The 23049-nt window shown below is 40.2% G+C and overlaps 1 protein-coding gene across 6 annotated transcripts in view; it reads left to right on the top strand.

Annotated features, from left to right (window-relative positions):
• tanc1a (tetratricopeptide repeat, ankyrin repeat and coiled-coil containing 1a) overlaps window positions 1-23049 on the top strand; it is a 156594-nt gene that overhangs the window by 2823 nt on the left and 130722 nt on the right. The window contains exon 1 of one of the 6 annotated variants that reach the window (XM_078228304.1): window positions 4477-4510. The exons of the other annotated variants lie outside the window; for them this stretch is intronic. The gene's annotated coding sequence lies outside the window, so the exon portion shown is untranslated. Of the gene's footprint in view, window positions 1-4476; window positions 4511-23049 lie in introns of those variants that run through there. 6 annotated transcript variants of the gene reach the window in all.

Here is a 23049-nt window from a genome sequence, read left to right as displayed (position 1 = left end):
GGCCAGTGCCTCCACCCTTTCCTCACTTACTTCACACAGTATGCTCAAATGCTTCCCGAGTGATCCTGGTGACTTATCAGTGTGTATAGCCAGCCTTTCTGATGCATCCTTATTTATTTTTAGCCCATCCAGTGTCTCATAACCTCCTTTCACTATGACTATGACAGCATCTTTCTTGGTAAAAACAAATGTAAAGCACTCATTTAGTACATCAGCCAGGATCTCTTGCATGTAGATTCCCCTGTTCGGTCCCTAATCTGCTCACTGCTCCTTTTTACTCTACTTTTACAATGCATATGCCTATAGAAGACTTTTGGCATCTCGTGTGTTAGCTGCCAGTCTCTTCTCATACTCTCTTTGCCTCGCTTTTTCACTCCCTCTCTGAACTTTCTATATTTATCATGATTATAGTTCAGAACCAGAAGTGCTGTGCAACTATTGTGTATACTATTCAGCCTTCCAAAAATACTTAGTATTTGAATGGGTGTTACCAAATTTACTTTTTCTGTAAAGACTAAAATTGAATATCAAATCGCAAATACATAATTTTATACTACTGAATATATTTCACCATTTTGAACATATAATGAAATTACAGCATAGGAATATACAGGACCTGAGAAGACCGTTGCGGTTAAGTTTGCCAACTGAAAAGTCTAAAAATTACCCTTTTTGCATCAAAGGGCCATCTGGCTCCTTATTTTGTAATTGTGACTGATGCATTATCCCTCTTGTATGTCTCTGCAGCCTTTGATATGATGTGGAGATGCCGGCGTTGGACTGGGGTAAACACAGTAAGAAGTTTAACTTCTTGTTAAACTTCTTACTGCCTTTGATATGGCCAGCCACAGCATTCTTTTTCCATCTCTTCCCAGTATTTGTGCAATTGCACCCCAAGGTTTCTGTGGGCATGTCCTTCTTCGGTTCCAATCTTAATTATGTAATTGTAGCTACAGCATTTCTAATATTGTTAGTTATGATCTCTACATCCAGCCTACATTGTCAGCTTTAGAATCAGTGATGTATCCCTGCACTCCTCAGTTATATGCAGCAATTCAGTGATGGTTTTATAGTCATGTGATCAGCATTCACTTGTATGCCAATAACAACTAGTTCTACCTTTTCTATTTAATCTCTTTCTCTGCCTCTGTCTTATTGGACAGCTTGCTTGGTATCCGGTCTTGTGTCAATCTTAGTTTTCGCTAGTTAAATGTTGGCAGTTGTCTTTTGCCCCTGCACAAACTATGCCTTTGCCATGAGCTTCTCGGGATGAGCCAGGTTGTTTATTATTTCTCTGTCCTGTTTCATTTGGTGTTCAGCTTTTGATTCCAATCACAGAAGACCATGTACTATTCTGACTTGGAAATAGATCATTGCTGTTCTTTATTGCTACTGAAGCATTTCCTGTAATTTCCTACCCTTTCTGGGAACATTATATTGCAAGGGCCTCACTGCTTTAAGGAGAAGACCTTCCACGTGGAAACAAAGGATGAATAAGTAATTCAGCCTTGATAGTGCTGCACACATTCTGAGAACTTCCAAAAATACCTGTTGCATGTCCCAGCCTATTTACAGTTGAAATCTTCAGATCTTCTGTAACCTTTAGTCTTGTTTGTATCAGTGCTGTCTTGGCTGGCCTCTCGTCTACCAGCCTTCATAAATTCATCCAAAACTCAGCTGACTATATTCCATTCTACACCAAATCCCTCTTACCCATCACTTGCTGTGACATTGAGTTCTAAACCATAATATTTCAAACTTAAAATTCTCATTTTTAAAAAAAAAACCTCCCAGCTTTGCTTTTCTCTGTCCTGTAAACCTCTGAATCCACAGTTTTCAGTAGTTCCTTCAACCAATACAGTCACGTTTTCTGGAATTCCCTTCCTTAAATGAATTTGAAACAAATCTCCTCCTTGTTCCCTGTTATTTGTAGCTCCTTACCCACGTATTAGTAGAATGAGCAAAATGATTTAAAAGCAAAATACTGCAGATGCTGGAAATCTGAAATGAAAATAAAAAATGTTGGATAAATTCAGCAGGTGTGGCAGCATTTGTGGAGAGGGAAACAGTTAACGTTTCAAATTCATTACTCTTAAATTGTGTTCAATATAAACAATGGCGGCATGGTGACACAAAGGTTAGCACTGCTGCCTCACAGCGCCGGGACGATTTCAGCTTTGGGTGAATATGTGAAGTTTGCGCATTCTCCCCATGTCTTCATGGATTTCTTCCCGGGTGCTGCGGTTTCCTCCCGCAGTCCAAAGATGTGCAGGTGGATTGGCCATGTTAAATTGCCCCATAGTGTCCAAAGATGTGTAGGATTAGTGGGGTTAAGGAGATAGGGTGGGCCTGAGTAAGATGCTCTGCCGGAGGGTCGGTGTAGACTCAATGGACAACCTTCTGCACTGTGGGGATTCTATGAATAAAGGGAGACTTCTCTTTCTATAATGTCAGAAAAATCCATTGTGCTTCATAATGAATGTTTTTATAGGTAAGAGCAGAAGCCTACAACTCTCACTGTAGTACTATATTGAATTGACATCCTAAGGTATATGCTCAAAGAGCAGGGGAGTTCTCTTGGTGTCTTGGTTAACATTTTACCCTTTAACCATCACTAAATCAGATCACGTTAATTTTATGCACTAATTAATTATTGTATTCTGTTTGTACAGTACTGTACAACAGTTAATGCAATTAAAGTGACTTAAAATTCTTTCATGGATGTGGGCATCACTGGTGAGGCCAGCATTTGTTATCCATCCCTAATTGCCATTGAATTGAGAGGCTTGTTAAGCCATTCCAGAGGGCAGTTAAAAGTCAATCACATTGTTGTTGGTCTGGAGTCACGTAGGCTAGACCAGATAAGGAGGAAACCTGATGGGTTTTTATGACAATCAATGATAGTTTCATGGTCACCATTGCTGAGACTAGCTTTTCAGTCCCAGATGTAATAAATTTAAATTCCACCATGGAAACCCCAGTCTCCAGACCATTAGCCTGGACCTCTGGATTACTACTCCAATGACATTGCCTCTTTTATTCATTTGCAGGATATGGATGTCACTGGTTAGGTCAGTGTTTATTGCCCATTTCTAGTTGCCCTTGAGAAGGTGGTGGTGAGCTGTCTCCCTGAACTGCTGCAGTCCCTGAGGTGTAGGTACACCTATGGTGCTGTTAGGGAGGGATTTTCAGGATTTTGACCCATTGATGGTAAAGGAATGCAATGTATTTCCAAATCAGGATGGTGCGTGGCTTGGAGGGCAACTTCCAGGTTGTGGTGTTCCCAGATATCTGCTGCTCTTGGCCTTCTGGATGGTAATGGTCATGCGGTTGTAAGGTGCTGTCTGGATGGTAGAGGTCATGGGGTTGTAAGGTGCTGTGTAAGGAACCTTGCTGAGTTCTTGCAGTGCATCACACAAGATGCCATTGTTCATTGGTGGTAGAGGGATTGAATGTTTGTGGAAGGGGTAGCAATTAAGCGGGCTGCTTTGTCCTGAATGGTGTCGAGCTTCTTGATTGTTGTTACGCCACTGTCTCCACTAAGTTATTCACTGTGAAGAACATTAGTTAGATTTCAGGATACATGTAACAAATAGAATTTGACTTATTAACTCAATGTAAATCAATGGTCCTGATTAACACACTAGCTACAATGAAAGAATCCTAATAATTGAACATCAAAACATGGCACGTGTAATTACGTTTGTAATCCACTTCTGTTATGTTATTTTCATGTTTGTCTGGTTTAAATCTTTTGCTGGATGTTAAATTATATTGCTGGAAACTGTATGTATGCTGTTCACTATTTTGAAACTAGTACATCGTGGCAAACTTATAATTGGTTCCTAGCAATGCCAAAAGTATGGTTTTTTGACATTGTCGATATTGAGGAATCGGCACCAGAAATGGGGTGGGGTAGTTGAGAGAGCATCAATTTTATTCAGGTTCCCAACAAGTGGGAAGTCATTGGTGAGGAAATAATTTTGAGAAACTTGCCCCCCACCCCTCTCCATTTTCTCTAACTAGCTCATTTATCTTTTGGATGCCCACATTCTTCCACTTGTGATCCTGAGGAAAATTTATATCTCCACACCCTTCCGTAATTGTTTTCTTATGAATATTGAACTTTCCCATCAATACCACACCCAATGTCAATGGCCCAGCTTTGGCATCTTGAACTCTGCCTCTCTGCCAATACACTTTCTCTATCAAACCATTCCATACCCTGACATTGCCCTCTCATCAAGTGATCCTTTTCCAGTGATGAACCTTCCTTCCAATTCTCCAACATTTTGCAGCTGCACTCCAGCTTTTTGAAACTCTTATCCCTTTCTATGCATAATTCCCCAAGATTACCCTCCCAGAACAATCAACCTAAATAATTCCCCAACTCTGCAAAGCTACTACACAGCTTGAAAACCTGTCTTCTTCCTACTTAGAATCATTGAAAGTTTACGGCACTTGGTCCATCATGTCTGCCAGAGCTGGAGCATTTGCTGAAAATTAAAAGGTGAGATAAAATGGATGGCGGGAATGTAGTTAAGCTAATTTTTAAGTAGGATGGCACAATGGTCAGCACTGCTGCCTCACAGCGCTGGGGACACGGGTTCGATTCCTGGCTTGGGTCACTGTCTGTGCGGAGTCTGCACGGTTTCCCTGTGTATGCGTGGGTTTCCTCCGGGTGCTCTGGTTTCCTCCCACAGTCCGAAAGACGTGCTGGTCAGGTGCATTGGCCATGCTAAATTCCCCCTCAGTGTACCCGAACAGGTGCCAGACTGTGGCGACTAGGGTATTTTAATAGTAACTTCATTGCACTGTTACTTGTGACAATAAATAAACTTTAAACAATCAAGGTTACTGATTTATAGCTTCTGTTTAAATATGCACATAATTATCACTGACATTTCAATTACTCTAAGGTAAATTATTAATCACTAATAAGTTATATAGTATAAAACAGTGTAAACTCAGACTCTTAATGAGTTGCACAAAGGAGTTATATAAGTTTTGAGTATAGTGTTGACTTTGTATGTGTAATACTCTCCTATTTGATTTGATTTATTGTCACATGTACTGTTTCTTGCATGCTATATAGACAAAGCATACCGTTCATAGAGAAGGAAAGGAGAGAGTGCAGAGTGTAGTGTTACAGTCATAGCTAGGGAGGGTGTAGAGAAAGATCAACTTAATGCAAGGTAGGCCAATTCAGAAGTCTGACAGCAGCAGGGAAAAAGCTGTTCTTGAGTCGGTTGGAACGTGACCTCAGACTTTTGTATCTTTTTCCCAACGGAAGAAGGTGGAAGAGAGAATGTCTGGGGTGCATGGGGTCCTTAATTATGCTGGCTGCTTTGTCGAGGCAGCGGGAAGTGTAGACAGAGTCAATGGCTGGGAAGCTGGTTTGCATGATGGATTGGGCTACATTCACGACCTTTTGTAGTTCCTTGCGGTCTTGTGCAGAGCAGGAGCCATACCAAGCTGTGATACAACCAGAAAGAATGCTTTCTATGGTGCATCTGTAAAAGTTGGTGAGAGTCATAGCTGACATGCCAAATTTACTCAGTCTTCTGAGAAAGTAGAGGTGTTGGTGGGCTTTCTTAACTATAGTGTCGGCATGGGGAGGACCAGGACATGTTGTTGGTGATCTGGATACCTAAAATCGTGAAGCTCTCGATCCTTTCTACTTCGTCCCCGTTGATGTAGACAGGGGCATGTTCTCCTTTACGCTTCCTGAAGTCGATGACAATCTCCTTTGTTTTGTTGACATTGAGGGAGAGATTATTGTCGTCGCACCAGTTCACCAGATTCTCTATCTCATTCCTGTACTCTGTCTCCTCATTATTTGAGATCCAACCCACTACGGTGGTGTCATCAGCAAACTTGAAAATCAAATTGGAGGGAAATTTGGCCACACAGTCATAGGTGTATAAGGGGCATAGTAGGGGGCAGAGAACACAGCCTTGTAAAGTATGCTTTAAAGAGCTTAAAAGTTATTGTTAGTAATGGTCAAGGAAGTATCTTTTTTTTTGTATTTTTATAAACGGCTTACTTGGTAGCTCTGGCTTGGCAAGGATTGCGGCATATAATTTGACCCGGCATATTAGATGACCACATTTGTTTGATGTCAGAAATCATATTTAGCCCCATTTTACAGCATATAAATCAATCTCCCCATTTCTGCTCAGAAATGCTACACCCACCAATTTTTTCATCTCAAATGCATGTTTTAGTCACCTTAAGTGAGGGCATGGGATTCATCAAAAAGATGAATGGGGCTTTAAGACATGCCCACTTAGATTAGACTACGCATGGCAGACGAACCGAAATGGCTCCACTTTCGTGCAGAATGGGATAGGTAGATAGGATAGAGCTTCACAAAAGAAAGGAAATATGCAAACTGTTCTGCTTGATGTTTTATGTGATTTTATCATCAAATTTTGGGATGCTATTCATGTACAAACTGTCATCAGATCATTCAAAAAAATGTGGAATATCTAATTCAATGGATGGAGAGGAAGATGACTTATGTGGAGGGATGATTCTGAAACTAAAAGCACCAAGTCTGATCCAAAGTGAGATCCTTACATGATGCCATAGCCAAAGTGACTCGGAATAAATTTGATAAACTCTGTGTCAGATGCCAAAGATGATTAATTTGACAGTTTTAAAAACATTTTGATGTGGCTAAAGGTATCCCTATAGAATTAATTAATTCAATAAAACATGTCTCATTGATTTAATTTGAATAACTGATAAGTTTTTTATACATTTCAAATGGCAACCACCTCCACCAATACTGGCAGTTCACATTTTATACTTGGAAGCATGGTTGACTTAAACAAGTAGTTATTTAAACTTTATTTTGAATTTGTAAATGTTCAAACTGCTTGAAGTAAGCAAATTGAAGGGCTTGGTGCAATTTTTATGAGGGCGATTTTGTGTTGTTCTATTTCACCCTCACCCCTTCTCAAATAAAATCTTTTGGCTATAGGGGTCTCTCCATTAGTTCCACAGTTCTCCTGGACCAAAGATTCTCTCAATCATTTCATTTTTAAACCCCTTTCATACTTCAACAGAGCGACCAAACTCTTGCTTCCATATCTGTTCTGTAGATCCCCACCAATGATCCCAGACTGCAGAAGCATTCGCCAGTATCCAGACACCTTAAATAGCCTATTCCCTGAATTCTTTCAGAACCCAACACTTTGGAAGCTGTTGGGCAAACTCCATTCCTGACTCTATTGTTCTCAATCAGCTGACACTGCTGTCAATGTTCCCAGATCTGTAACCCACCTATCCCAGTGTACCCACATCACATTTCTGTCATTCTAACATTTTTTTACATTCCCAGTACACCACCTCTAGCACCCTCAGACTCTACTTTGTTCTCCCAGCTTTTCTATCCAAATTCTATTCGGCACCCTTCCCAATATTCCCATACCTCAACATCTGTGTGCTCCTCCCATTCCCGAGCGCTCCTTATGTACTGTTCCTAGATATTTTGAGTGCTGTTTCCTGAAATAATTCATCAGTGTTCTTTCCCATGCTCTCTCATGCTACACACCTATGTATGTGGAATGTCAGCTTCCAGTTCCAACATTTAAAAATACAGTTATAAAATCAAGTATGTTGGATAACAAATATAATTATCAAGGCCACTGATTTGCAATTTTCACAAAATCTTGACAGACCGTAATTTGAATCTGGAAGTACTTGAAACTTGAATGAAAAATGAGGTTTTATTTGATGCTGTTTTTTGGATGAGCTGTTAGACTGAGGCTTTGTCTACCCCTTCAAGTAGACTTAAAAAGATCCCATGGCACTATTTCAAACAGCAGTTATCCCTGGTGTCCTGACCAATATTTATCACTTAATCAACCTCAGCAACACAACTGGTCATTTTCACATCACTGCAATTTGAGCTTGTGTGCAAATAGGCTTCTGTGTTTCCCACATTAGAACAGTGACCATACTTCAAAAATACTTGATTGGTAATAAAATATTTTGAGAGGTAAAGGGACCATGAAAGGAGCTATACAAATGCAAATCTCTTTTGATAATTGTTAACCAGTGGCCCTGATAATGCATTATATATATCCTCTGCGGTGCATTCTATTTTATGCCATAGTTTGGGACTGGAGCTTGGTAATGATGTTTAGGTGATGATGTGAATTAAAAGTTTTACATGGCACTGGGTAAAATTGTAGAGGAATTATAACTGCTTATAAATTTCAGGTTCTAAACTGACTACTGACATTTAAATGTTACATCTTTAATAAAATGTTACAAGCATATATTAAACATAAGATATTAATCACAGAATTGTTATGTAGCAGAAGGAGGCCATTTAGCCCATCGTGTCTGCACTAGCCTCCAAATGAGCATTAAGTAGTAATCCCTGTACTCTTGCACATTGTTTCGATTCAAATAACCATCTGATGCCCCATTGATTACCTCAATTTCACCTGCCTCCTCTATACTTCCAGGCAATGCATTCCAGACACATTCCAGTTCAGCATAACCTCCTTACTCATGTACTCTCTGCCACTATTAGTAAAGGCCAGGATACTATGCCCTTTATTAACTGCTATCTCCATCTATTCTGCTACCTTCAATGATCTATGCAGATATACAGTCAGGTCCCTCTGCTCCTGCTCCCCTTAACAATTTTACCCCATATTCTACACTTCCCGCTGTCTCGTCAAAGCAGCCAGCATAATTAAGGACCCCACGCACCCCGGACATTCTCTCTTCTACCTTCTTCGGGGGAAAAGATACAAAAGTCTGAGGTTACGTACCAACCGACTCAAGAACAGCTTCTTCCCTGCTGCTGTCAGACTTTTGAATGGACTTGCCTTGCGTTAAGTTGATCTTTCTCTACACCCTAGCTATGACTATAACACTACATTCTGCACTCTCTCGTTTCCTTCTCTATGAACGGTATGTTTTGTCTGTATAGCGTGCAAGAAACAATACTTTTCACTGTATATTAATACATGTGACAATAAATCAAATCACCTCACAATTCTCTGTATTGAACTTCATCTGACATCTATATGCCCAGTCCACCAACTTGTCTATGCCGTTTGAAGTTCTGCACTGTCCTTTTCACAGTTTAAAATTGTCTTCTGCACACCAACATCTAGATCATTAATATAAGGCTGGAGGAAGGACTGTAGTAGAGTTCCCCAGGGGTCAGATTGGCACTTTTGCTTTTCCTGATTATAAATGTGCTCAAGCAGTTCAGAAGTTTCACTCAACTGATAGCTGGAATGGGAGGATAGGGGTGGTTATCTTGAGGAAAGATTGGACAGTTTGGGTCTGTAGCCAGTGGAGTTTGAGGTGATCTTATTGAATCCTTTAATATCCTGAGGGGACTTAACAGGGTGGATGCTGAATGGATGTTTCCTCTTGGAGAGAGACTAAAACCTGGGACATGGTTTAAAAATAAGGGGACTCCCTTTTCAGGCTGAGATGAGGCATTTTTTATAAAATGCATGATGGCAGCCGTTGTGAAAATGATCAGATTAATTTCACCGTATGGTTTAAGTGTTATGATTTTAAGCAATTTTGTGTTGTGCAGTGTTGTTTATGAAGTGTAATTTATGAACATGAGGACTTGGCCAGCGAACGCTTTGGGAAACATGTTTTTCATCAATTGACACATGATTTTGTTGCCAAAATGGTGAACTCCATGATGATTATAGTTATACATTGGGCTTCAGTTGCTATGTGGACAGTCAAAACAGAGGAGTATTTTGCAAAGTATGGTATTAAATGTAGTTTAGATATTGTAATAGGACTTGCATGCAAAGCAAGATCCATCAGTTCAGGTCTGTGTCCTTGTATGCATTGCATAAAATTAAAATAACCTTTATGGGTTTGCCTATAAACAGATTGAATAACTGAAAACTGATGCAAACACAGCCTTCAGCTTAGAAAACGTTTCCTTTATAATTAGTTACATTCCATATTAAGCATTGATAAAGTTTAGTAAAATGTGAACAGATGTTTGTAATATTTTTGGTGTTTCAGCACATCTGAATTATGGAAAGCAAAATAATTATTACACTTAAAGAAAATGTGCCTTAAACACAATATTTTAATATATGCTTGGTCCAAATGTAATGTTGAAGTGTATGATATTTTATGCTATGCTAACTTTACAGCAGCAACATAGTGTATTTGACATAGTAAAAATGTCCTAAGGCACTTTACAGGATCATAATTGGGCAGAAATAGCACGGACACAAAGGATTAAGTTAGGTGACCAAAGCTTGGTTAAATAGGTAGGGTGTTATGGAGTGCCTTAAAGAAGGAGGGAGACGTGGAAGGAAAGAGAATTGTGGAGCTGAAGACTTGAACAAGCTGAAAGCACAGTCACCAATGGTCAAGGAAAATCAGGTGGATATGCACAAAAGACTAGAGTTCTTGTCATGCTAGAGGAGTTTATAGATGTATTTATTACAAAACATTCACAGGACCAATAACAATATTGATAGTTTCAAATTATGTACTGATCACAAGGATCATAAGAGTAGGAGCAGGAGTAGACCACTCAGCCCATTGAGCCTACTCTACGATTCATTAAGATTATGACTTTTGTGGCCTTATTTCCCCTTTCCTGTCTGTCCCCTCATGTCCTTTGCAGATCAAACATCTGTCTAACTCAGCCTTGAATATTTTCAATGACCCAGTTCCCCTACTCTCTGGAAGGGAATTCCGATGACTAACCAAAGCCCTCTGTGAGAAGAAATTCCCCCTTATCTCTGTCTTGCTATGGGCCCCCTTATTTTTAAACTGTGTCCCTTAGTTCTAAATTCCTCCACAAGGTAAAACATCCTTTCAGCACCTACCCTTGTAAGTCCTCTCAAAATCTTCTATGGTTCAATAAGATCACTGTCTCCCATTCTTCTGACATGCAGTGAGTATAGATCTAATCTGCTCAACCTTGTTCGACTTCGTGTCCACGAGTGAATTGAAAAGAATATTATAACAGAGAGGTTTCATCTATGTGCAGATTTTATCATACTACAAGAGAATTCCACAAGTGTGGGAATTTGGTGATTTTGCCATAGAAATTGAATACAATTAATACTGTGGGCTGAGTTGCTGTGAAGACCTGAAAGCATATTGCTAAATTTAATTAATCAAACAAGATTTTTTGCCTAAATTAAAATCTAGAAATAGAAAACTGAATGATATTTCAAAACTTAAAAATCTTATTACCTGTACTTAACATACAATGGAGAAGATAGGACAGTTGATGTTGCAGCTGTAACATATGGAAGCTGGTGGAAACCAGTGTGACCTATAGCAGACATAAGTGCCTTCGGTTTGAGGAACCTGTACTCTTGAGTTGATGAGCTGGAATCTGAGCTTTGTGGTGCATCAGGAGAAGGTTACCTAGGCACTGGTTTCAGGAGATAGTCACACCTCTCAGATTAAGTACTTCAGATTTGATCCGTAGTCAGGGACTGGGAGGTATGACTGAGTGCGGCAGATATGGGAATCCAGAAGATAGCACTGGAGGAACATCAGCTCTGGCAGTTGTTCAAAGTTTCTTGCGGCCTGTGTGGACGAGAGGTGAGTGGGTGGGAAGGAGGAGAGGGTTACTGTTCTGTCCAGCCAGGAACACACATTATGTAGACTCTGCTACATGCTTGGTGCCAGGTTTAAGGCTGCCCCTGGGCTGGAGAGAAATTTGGAGTAGAGGGAAAAGATCCAGCTGTCATGGATCCTGAGGTACTAATAATATCAGTAGGATAAGAGGGTTCTGTTGAGGGAGTATGAGCAGCTAGGGCCTACATTTAAAAAAAAAAATCATGAAGGTAATAAACACTGCATTCCTGACTGAGCCATGAGCAATTGATGTAGGCTCAATAAGATCAGATTTGAATGTGTGGCTCAAAGATTGGTGTGAGAATAATTGATTTTAATTCTTGGGCATTGGCATCAGTACTGGGGAAAGAGGGTGCTCTACGGTTGGGATGGGCTTCACTTCAAATATGCTGAGACCAGCAAATTTTATTATTAGGGTTTTGGAGAGGGCTTGAAATAAAATAGTTATGGGAGGAGGGGTACAAGTGAAGGGAAATTTAGGAACTTGGAGAAAAGACAAGGCAATAGTAACGGGTAGTGATATGATCGCATCAGTGTGTGACAGGAAGGGACAGAGCATAGAAACAAGAGCACAACAGAAAATAGGATCAGACTGGGGTAACATGGCAAAAAGACAAAATGAAAGACCGTTTCTCTGAATGCACGCAGTGTTTGTATTATGACAGATGAATTGTTGGAACAAATAGAAATAAATGGATGAACTGAGCCATACAGAGACATAGTTGCAAAGTGATCACGACTGGGGACTAAACATCAGGGACACATTTAGGAACAATAGGCATGAAGATAAAGGGGTTTAGGGGTGGAGGTGATCTTGGCTGAGCAGATCAAGGTGTAGAATCAGTTTGGGTGGAGATGAGAAATAAGTCACTTGTGGGAGTAGTCTGTAGACCCCCTAACAATAGGATAGTGGTTCTCAAAAATGTGATCGGTGAGGGACCTGTACATGCTCTGCGGTCTTGCCCAAAATTCAAAGTACTGAAGCTGGTATTCAGTGAGAATGTATGAAGGACTTTTGCCTCCAGGGATGGCCCAAGTACTCTGGACTTCTAATTGTGAAGTACCACAATACTTTCTGCTCTGTCCATGTTATCCTCACAATCCTTTCTTCTTTCCTTTACAGTTATGGATAGTAGGTGATGAAGGTAACCTATCTATTCATTACATGTGTCTTCCGCTATACATTACTCTTTTTTAAACTTCCCTGTCCTTTACCCCTTTCCTGTACTTCTTCCCACTCTGCCAACTCATTGATCTTTTTCTTTATAAACAGTGTGCCGCACAAAAGGGGCCACAGTCCAAAAGACCCATATGTATGTGCATTTATGCTCCACCCAAGTCTCCTCTTCATCTGGCCCTTTCAGCATATCCTTAAATTTATTTCTTCTTTGTGCTTGGCTAACTGTCCTATAAATTTATCTATGCTATTCACTTCAAATACTTCTTGGGGCAGCAAATTCTACCTCCTCACCACTCTGTGGTAAAGAGGTTTGACTGACTTCCTATGGGAATTTTTTTTGTGACCACTTATTTACAACCCCTAATTTTGGTTGTCTCCCCAAGTGAAAACATCATCTCCATGTTCTCCTATCAAACCTTTTTATAATTTGGAAGACCCCTTAGCCTTCTATTTTGTAAAGGAAAGAGCCCCAGCCTTTGCTGATGGACTGGTACCACTTTTTAATGAATTTTTATTGCACTTCCTCTCGTGCCTCCATGCCCATTTTATAATATGGGGATCAGAACTGTATATTGTACTCCATGTGGTCTAACCCAAGGTTCTTCTATAAGTTAAGCATGCATTTTTTAATTCCATCCATCTAGAAATGAAACCCAGTGCTGGGTTTACCTTTTTTTTTAATTGGACTTACTAATGCTGCTACTTCATGATTTAGATCACTTTGCTCCTCTACCCCATTTAGATTCTTCTTATGCTAGTATGTAACACCTCATTTATCTTTTGAAATTAATTTACTAATTACATGCCCATTCTGCAAGTTTATCAGTGCTGTCTTGTATTTTATTTCAGTCTTTGTTAGTTATGAAATGCCCCAATTCAGTGCTGTCTGCAAATTTTGAAATTGCAGACAGCAATTCTCAAGTCCAAAATCATTTATGTAAATTAAGAACAAAAATGATCCTGGCAACAATCCTTGTGGAAACCACTTCCCACTATTTGCCAGACAAAGTATCTTTAAGCCTTACTCGGTTTCCTCATCTGTGGCTAATTTGCTATCCAATCTGCTTCTTGTCCCCTGACTGCACGTGCTATGTTCATAGTCTTGAGCCTACCATGCAGTATATTATTCAAGGCAGTTTGAAAAGACTAAATTGGGTGATGCTGCAGTTGCACAGGGCACACATCCTGCCCACGCAGTCAAAGCTAGCGATATCCCAGGCAGCTGTTTGCATCAAAGATGCTGCCCATCTAACATGAGTGGGTCTGCAAAACGGAACGCAGTAGATCATGACTGGCAACGACTGGAGCACTGCACAACCTGGAACGCAGTGACTTTATTCATCGCTTATTTGGATGTTCTTGCATTAAATGCTCTATTTTGCAGTCTACTAACTGAGTCACAATGGAAAAAAATTAAACCTGAACTGGAAATTTAATTCCACCAAAGGAGATAACACAGCTGTAAAATAATACCTATACATTTCAAAATGAAATCTGCCCTGACAGTTTTGCCAGTTGTCATTTAATGTGATGCCTAAATTGTGCTGGTTATTATCCTTGGAAAAAGTTACAGTTCCATCACATTTAGAATATTTAGTTGAATAGGTTTGCAAGTAATCCTCTGGCATGGGATACAGTGAAATCACAGTGAATTAAACTCTGATGCAAAATTCCAGTTATGTGGAAGCTGTCAATCATTCCTGCTGGCAAAATAGCAAATCCCATAGAATGATGTCAGTGATGAACTGAAATTCTTCACTGGTGACTCTGCATCAGCTGAACTTGTCTAAGCTTGAGTAGAGTTAGACAACACAAGAGCATGAAATCATAGTGCTGGGCAAGCCATCATTTGACAGAGGTCATTCTGACAGGACATGCAAGCATGGGTTCGGCTAAACCTGGGAGCAAGTTAAGTGTTGTCTATCTGAGAGAAAGTAAAGTTGATGCAGCAAGTGGACACTATGGCATGGAGTGGAAAGCATACATCGTGGAGGAATGGGAGATTCCACCATTGGGTTTAACCACCATTATGAAACATAAGGTAGACATCTTGGAATAATTTGACAAGCCATTTTCTCCAGCAAGAAAGAGGATGCAAGCAGCTACCTATCCTGACTTTGAAGAAACTCTGCTATTGGTCCACGGTAGCCTGAGCAGTAAACATTCCCATTCCAATTCTGCAGGAAAGCCTTTGCAATAAAGCTGGGCCACGCTTGGACTCCACCTGCGGCGACTGATGGCTTGATGGTTTAAGGCACAGCATCGTCTAGCGTGTGGCAAGTGTTGAGGATGCGGCGGTTACAGCAGCAGTGACTTTATTGGCTCCAAAATGGTCTTGCCAACACCTTGACAAATGATACAATCATAGACACAGTACATTATTCAACCAAGGAGCCTGACTAGACTAATGGCCCTAAAGAGTCCACCCGTCCCCGTTTCCCTAGCTGATGCTGTAAAGGCCATGGAGATGCTCTGGGATTTTGCACTGTAGGATGAAAACACCAGAAACACGTTTGACTGCATTGATGACATGGTGGACTATATCATGCATGTCCGAAGACAGTACGCTATGAAGGAAAAGATTGCGGAGCTTTTCGGGAACAAACACACAACATTTTACAATGCAAAGCCTTTTACAAGGTCAAGTCATTGTAAGGTGTGAACAAATTGAATAAAGGCTTTTTCACACATTTACTGCTTTACTGTGCTTTCACTTGGCATTTGAACTTTTTGACATGAACCACATTTGTAGGCATATCAGATTACATGGAATTTGTGGGTGGATTCTGGGATTCAACTCATCAGGACTTTACTGTAGGAGGAGGCACCGACCTAATCTATCACCTTTCCTACAACAACCATCAATAGTAGATTTAGGCCAGCTGCATGAAATTGGATTTTCAATTCAAAGCCAGGATTTTAGCCCATGGCAGATGTGTCTGGTGAAGGATGAGGTGCTGAGCCCTTGGAGGAGCAAGATGGAGCCTGATAAACTGTGGCTGAAAACGGAAGAAGACCAGAGCTCTGCATGGCATGGTGTGCGGGATGTGGCCAAGAGACGGATAGAATGGCTGCAGGCAGTGAGAGGCTGAGGTGTAATGACTGGCACACTGTCAGCCAGAGCTGGAGAAAGTGGCTTAGCAAGCAGCTGACAGTTCTTGGTGTGTAATGATGTCATGACAATGTGCAAACCAGCACTGTCACTAATTGAGAGGTGCACACTAACGATGTCAGCGGTGGGAAAAATTGCACATGCACCTATAGACGCAGTGCGAGCAGAGTGTGCGTTCAGCACTATGAGCATTCACAAAAGCATCTGGCCTATCAACATTGGGTTTATGTTTTGAAAATCCAAATATATTTCATCTTTGAAGTAATGAAGTGAGCAAGGATGATACCAAGTATTCTATAGGTTTTTCAAAAATGATATTCCCTTTTGAAATCTGTGCTGACTACTCTTATATTTCTGACTTTTAAATGTTTTTTAAGAGTTATGGTAACTGGTCTATCATTTCCTGGACTTTTATTCTTTTAAATATATGGAATCCCATCAGCAGTCCAGTGGCACCATTCTCTTTTCTAGTACTTTACGCAGCTGTATTTTACGCATCTGGTAATGCTTTACTAACTTATCTTCTAAGTTTGATTGCTTTATCAATTATCTCTCCCCTTTCAAACTTAAATGTCTTAACTTCACTTTTGTTCTCCTTTTCAAATATCGTATCCATTTTGATGTTCCTTATAAATACTCAGTTAAATTCAATATTTTCTGCCATTTCATGGCCATTATCTGAGTTTATCTTGTGCATCCATCGGTGGCCCAATTTATATTTCTGAAGAATATTTATGTTGCTTGATAATGTAATTTTGTAGCTTATCTTTGCATTTTTGAGCTCAATCGTCAGTAAAGTAATGGAAGGGGTCTTCAGCAGTGCGACCAAGTGACATTTGCTTTGCTTTGCAATAACCTCACTGGTGCTCAGTTTGGGTTCTGCCAGGACCACTCAAGCTCCTAACTTCATTACAGTCTTGGTTCAGACATGGGCAAAGGAACTGAACTCCAGAAGTGAGATGCGAGTGACTGTCCTTGACATCAAGGCAATATTTGACCAAGTGGCATCAGTAACCCTACCAAAACTGAAGTCAATGGGATTCAGGCAGGATACTCTGGTTGGAGTCATACCTGTCACAAACAAAGATGGTTGTGGTTTTTGGAGGTTGCTCATTTCAGCTGCAGGTCATTAGTGCAGGAGTTCCTCAGGATAGTATCCTAAGCCTAGTTGCCCCATCAATTACTATTCTTCCATTATGAGGATGTTCACTGACTCAGATATTGAAGTAATCCATATCCCAATGCAGCTAGACCTGGGCTGGTAAGTGGCAATTAACATTCACACCACACAAGTAACATGGTGGCACAATGCTCAGCATTGCTGCCTCACAGCACCAGGTTCAATTTTGGCCTTGGGTGACTGTGTGGAGTTTGTACATTCTCCCTGTGTCTGTGTTGGTTTCCTCCAGGTGCTCTGGTTTCCTCCCACAATCAGGTGGATTGGCCATGCTAAATTGCCCCTTAGTGTGTAGATTAGTGGGGTAAAATGCATGGGGTGCAGGATGGGCCTGGTTAAGATGTCATTGCAGACTAGATGGGTCGAATGGCTTCTTACTGCACTGTAGGGATGCTATGACTGTATTCTATTCTAAGTGCAAGGTGATGACCATCCCAATTAAAAGAGAATCCAAACATTTCCCCTTGACATTCAATGGCATTGCCATTCTGGGGGTTACCACTGACAAGAAACCACTGGATGAGCCATATAAATATTGTGGCTACAAAAGCAGGTCTCAGGCTAGGTGTCCTGCAGTGAGTGACTCACCTCTTGACTCTCCAAAGCCTGTCCACCATCTATAAGGCACAAGTCAGGGGTGTGATGGAATACTGTTCACTTGTCTGGATGAGTGCAACTCCCAACAACTTTTCATAGGATACCTACAGTACAGGAGGCCATTCGGCCCATCGAGTCTCCGCACCATCTCCAACAAAGCATCCTGCCCAGGCCAACTCCTGTCCTATCCCCACACATTTATCCTGCTAATCCCCCTAACCTACACATCTTAGGACACTAAGGGGCAATTTAGCATGGCCAATTCACCTAACCTGCCCATCTTTGGACTGTGGGAGGAAACTGGAGCACCCTGAGGAAACCCATGCAGACACTGAGGAATGTGCAAACCCCCCACAGTCAGTCACCCAAGGCCAGAATCGAACCTGGATCCTTGGCACTATGAGGTATCAGTGCTAACCACTGTGCTGCCCCTTTAAAGAAGTTTGACACCATCTAGAACAAAACAGCCTGCTTAATTGACACCACAGCCTCCACCGACACAGTAACAGCAGTGTGTACCATCTAGAAGATGCACAACAGGAACTCGCCAAGACTCGTTAGTCAGCATCTTTCTAACCCATTACCATCTGGAAGGACAAGGGCAACAGATAACCTGGGAGCCACTCACTATTCTTACTGGGAAATGTATTGCAATTCTTTCACTGTTGCTGGGTTGTAATCCTGGAACTCCATCCCTAATAGCACTGAGTGTACCTACACCACATGGACTGCCGCAATTCAAGAAGGCAGCTCACCACCACCTTCTCAAATTCAGTTACGCTTGGGCAATAAATGGTGGCCTAGCCAATGATGCCCAAATCCCATGAATGACTTTTTAAAAAAAAATTAGCTATTGTATTTTCCTGTAATGCCAGTAGATGAAACTCGTAACAGATATTCCACCTTTGATGACAGTGAAAATTCCGTTAAGAGTATTTGTTGGTAAAAGGGCAAGTTAAAAAGTAGAGGGAGTCTTGGTTACTGCTTTTTGCTATAGATGTTGGTGTATAAGTTGACCGTTGAAGCCTCAAAATCCCTCAAATTGGGGGTCAACTTAAATGGCAAGTGTAAGAGTGAACTGCCATTGTGGGTGGTCACCAGTTTGAAATGTAATCCGCTTCCAACGCAAACAGTGGGAGTGTCTTGAACTCCCAAGCACAACCTTTATCACTTACTTGATCCCTTGTGTCCAATTATGAGCTGCTGGTAAGTAAAAAATGCATTTGTGGGTGAAAAATTCAGGCTGACTACTAATGTGGCTGATGAGGCAGACTGATTTATATGCTAAGTATAAAAAAAATGGGGTTGACTGAGCTGCGATTTATAGTTATCTGCTAAAATTGTGCATTATATGGGTGAAGATGTGAACCTTCAGCCTCATGGAAACATCAGCATTGTATGGAGAACCGCCATAAAATCAGTTCAACCAATCTCAAAAAGGCTGAAGACCAGTCCAATAGAACATGTCATGGCAAAGAGCAAGCTGCATCTGGATGAGTTGACACAAGTCTAACATGTTTCGTTTTGTGTCGAACTGCTCAAGAACTGCTTGTGACTGCTGAGCAAAAAATTAAAATCATCATTAAGATGTGTGTCTGATAAATTCATTGCTGTATTCCAATCTTTGGTACAGAAAGACTAGGTATTGAGTAAATGTACATCCAAAATATAATTGTGTAAGAGATGTCTTGTAAAATCATATGTACATGTGATTAACACTCTAGTCCGCAATTTCTACTGGACATCACTAATATAAAAAGGAAACAAACTGTACTAAATAGGCATTATTTCACATTTTAATACAATTTAACAAAATCCTACAATTCAGAAGGATTCCATATGGGAAGTCTTTTCAACCTTGCATTTTGTCTTGGCCCATTTCAGCATTGTGCTTATTTAAGTATAGATTTTGTCTTTTGGCTCAGATATGGTATTTATGAAACTGCAATAAATCAAACTGGAATGTAGGAAACCTATATCAAATGTGAGGAATATAGATTGCTGCAATCTTGGCTCATAGATGGCACCCAAGCCTCGGTTGGAAAGTTGTGGAGTTTAAGTACCTCTCCAGGTTTAGCATGTAGTACTATGGAGCACTGTCTTTTGATGAAATGTTAAACAGAGGCCCCACCTGCCCTCTCTAGTACCATGGGTTATTTTATGTACATTTTTGGAAGAAGAACAGGAAAGTTGTTCGGATAGCCTGAATAATATTTTCCCTTAAATCAAAATTGAAGACCAGATAATTTTTTCACTACTTTTTTATACTTTTTATGGGACCTTCCGTGTAAAAAAAAAAATTAGCCATTGCATTTAATACTTGGCAAAAGTAAAAGTTCTCCGAGCTGTCGGTCAGCTGAAGCTATTTGTCAAGGAACAAGGTTTCAATTCCCAACGTGCATTATTGTCTTTAAAGAACACCAAGTTTTTCGCAGAAATACTTTGTGTCGTCGTAGATTTCTATTTATAAGGAACTAAGAATTGCCCATCAATCAGAAACTTCTTACAGCAGTTTTCCATATCACAGGAAGTATTTAAAATAGTGGCCTTAAAGGCACAAACCAGGTTAGTCCGTACATGTCCTAGCTATACGTTATACTGCAAATGAACAATGCATATTCCATACTACGAATGAACAATGCATAATAAATCAGGTAGTCAAACATATGAAATATTTGCTCAAAGGTGAGGAACAAACTAACGGTTTTGACTTAGCGACAAAGGTGCATGTGTTACATGTTGCCCAATGGTAGTGGATGAAATTACACTGCTGTGATTAAAAACGAACCAGGCAAGCATGGTGCAGTATTCTGCAACGTTGTTAATGCAGTTACGTGCAATGACAGACCAGCTGGTCTTGCTTTACAGCAGGGTAAAATAATGGAATCAGGAGTAAATTAGCAGTTTATCAGAATAATACTAGCCTGCAACCAATTTTGATTTGGAACAGGAAGACCTAATCTGACCAATCTCCCTGACTTTTTTTTGAGGAGTTGTCAATCCATCTGCAATGTACCTGAAGTTTCAAAAAGCATTTATCAAATTCTTGTATAACGGTTATTTAACCAAAAAAGGCAGCAGGTACTTGTGAACACCATCACCTGCAAGCTGCCCTTTAAGCCACACACCATTCTTACATGGAATTATATTGCCATTCCTTCATTGTTGCTGGATCAAAGTCCTGGAATTCTTTCCCAACAGCACTGTTGGTGTACCTACATCATATCAATTGCAAGATGGCTGATTACCTAAAGAGCAATTGGGTATGGGTAACAATTGCTGAAATTGCCATTGATACCCACATCATGAAAGAATAAGAAAATAATTAGACAAGGGCTTAGGAATGGATAAGAAATTGGCTGAAAGGTAGAAAACAGCAGTTACTTGTTAGATATGTCTGAATGGAAGTAATTGCTGAATGAGGTGCTCCAGTCATTACTTAATCTAATCCCAGTTGTTCCTCATTCACATCAATGATTCAGACTTTAGAGTAATTAAGTTTGTGAATGTTCAAGTTTGACTTATGATTTTGAGCCAGCGGTGCTTTCATACTTTTGACAACTTAATCTGTTGCCTGTGAACAAACATTCTCAAGACTGTTTTTGTGACTTCTTGATCAGGATTGCACAGAAAAATAATTAGTTTGATTAAATGTTTATAAAGGAATTATTGTTTCTTGATTCAGCTGAATAACAGATCATTTTCATTTGTATATAGCCTGATCATATCCTAGGATGTCCCAATGTTTTATAACCAATTAATTTTTGAAATGGACAGTGCTATGAAGGCAACAATTTGCACATAGCATGGTTCCACAAACAGCAAATGAGGTGGTGTTGGTTAATGGAAGAATGTTGGTCAGAACTGTGAGGACTTCCGCTTTTTTGAAGAGTTCCTCTTCAGCTATTTGGGAAGGTGATTAGGGTTCAGGTTTGTCTCATCCAAATGATGATGCCTTCGGCAATGTCGTATCCTTTGCATTGTAGTTCAGCATAGATTATGTAATGGGATTTAAAATTATGACATGGGCAAGATTGTTAGCACCTGAGCCAAATTGACACTTCAGAGCTCATCAGGTTTTATGAAAACACTTCCACAGGGATTGAAAATTCTGCAGGGATGTGGTGTTTTGGAACTGGACCAATAGATGAGCAGATGATATTCAGGATTGTAAGTAAAAATAAATACAGCTGAACTATATGTTGCTGCACCTAGTCGAGACACATGCTGATCTGAGGAGCAGGGAGGTTTTTTCTTGCTCAAGCTGTGGCCCAATAGGTAGAGATGTCAAAAACTCAATTTATGGATCTTGTCCATGATGAATGCTGATAAATGTTCAATTTGCAATTGATGGCAGGTGATGCTCATGAAGGTAATTCCTGCTTTTCCATTGGGAATATGTTTTGGCATGTGATTCATTTTAAGTAAGTTCTGGAAATACTTGCAAATTGCAAGGAAGGTTTTTCAGCTGTCTTAATATTCTGTTGGTTTTGATTAGTGACATTTAGCTTTTGTAGCAACCTTTTAAAAAATGCATAAATATTTAGGCTCCTTTGATTCTCTGAAAATGATCTTTGGTAACTTGATGGGCTTTGCAGCTGGAGCTTAAGTGTGTGATGGTTTCTGTGGAAATCTTTGTGGAAAGTCAGTTTTGAAATGCATTATGTTCAGAAAATGTATATTGTATTGTTTCACCACAAAAGAATGGTTAGAATGTGGAATTCATGGCTAAAAACTGCTGTTGAAGTAGTTTTCATTAGAGAATTAAAATTTGATAGCCCTGCTGAATCAGATACAAATATACAAGTATGTTTTTTGAAGAATTTGCATTTCTGCTATGAGGCAAGCTACAAACAGTGATTATCTCTGTTCTGGGAGCTAAGCCAGTAATGGTCTTGGTTTTCTGTGGGGGATTTGTCATAGCTTCCCATCTAGGCGTTTTTCCTTTCTTTTCATGGCCTTTTTTAATTGCTACCAAATGACAATTCTGTTGTAACTTTCCTTTGTTTTTTCAGCTTTCTCATGAACTTTATCACACTTGTCTGAACAGATCCTGTATGTTTGTCAGTGTTCTTGCAATTAGCAGTGATAAACATCAGCTACCTTTCACTTAGCATTTTATTTCCCTTTCTCAAGGCAATTCAACTTTAGAAGCCATCCCAGTTACATGTTCAGACTTCTTTCATACATCTCCCCAGCATTTTCCAGGCAGGCATCTATCTGCTATCTGATCTCTTTCCAAATCTCTCTTTCTCTCCTCCTCCTCTCTCCCCCCCCCCCCCCCCCCCCTTGACAAAACATGCCATACATTGATTAACTATTTCAAAATATTATGGTTTAAAGCTATGTAAACTGTTTTGCCTT

This window comes from Mustelus asterias, chromosome 14 (genome assembly GCF_964213995.1).
Source record: "Mustelus asterias chromosome 14, sMusAst1.hap1.1, whole genome shotgun sequence".
Lineage (NCBI taxonomy): Eukaryota > Metazoa > Chordata > Chondrichthyes > Carcharhiniformes > Triakidae > Mustelus > Mustelus asterias.
Note: the sequence above shows the minus strand (reverse complement) of the source record. Positions and strands in the feature narration are given on the sequence as shown.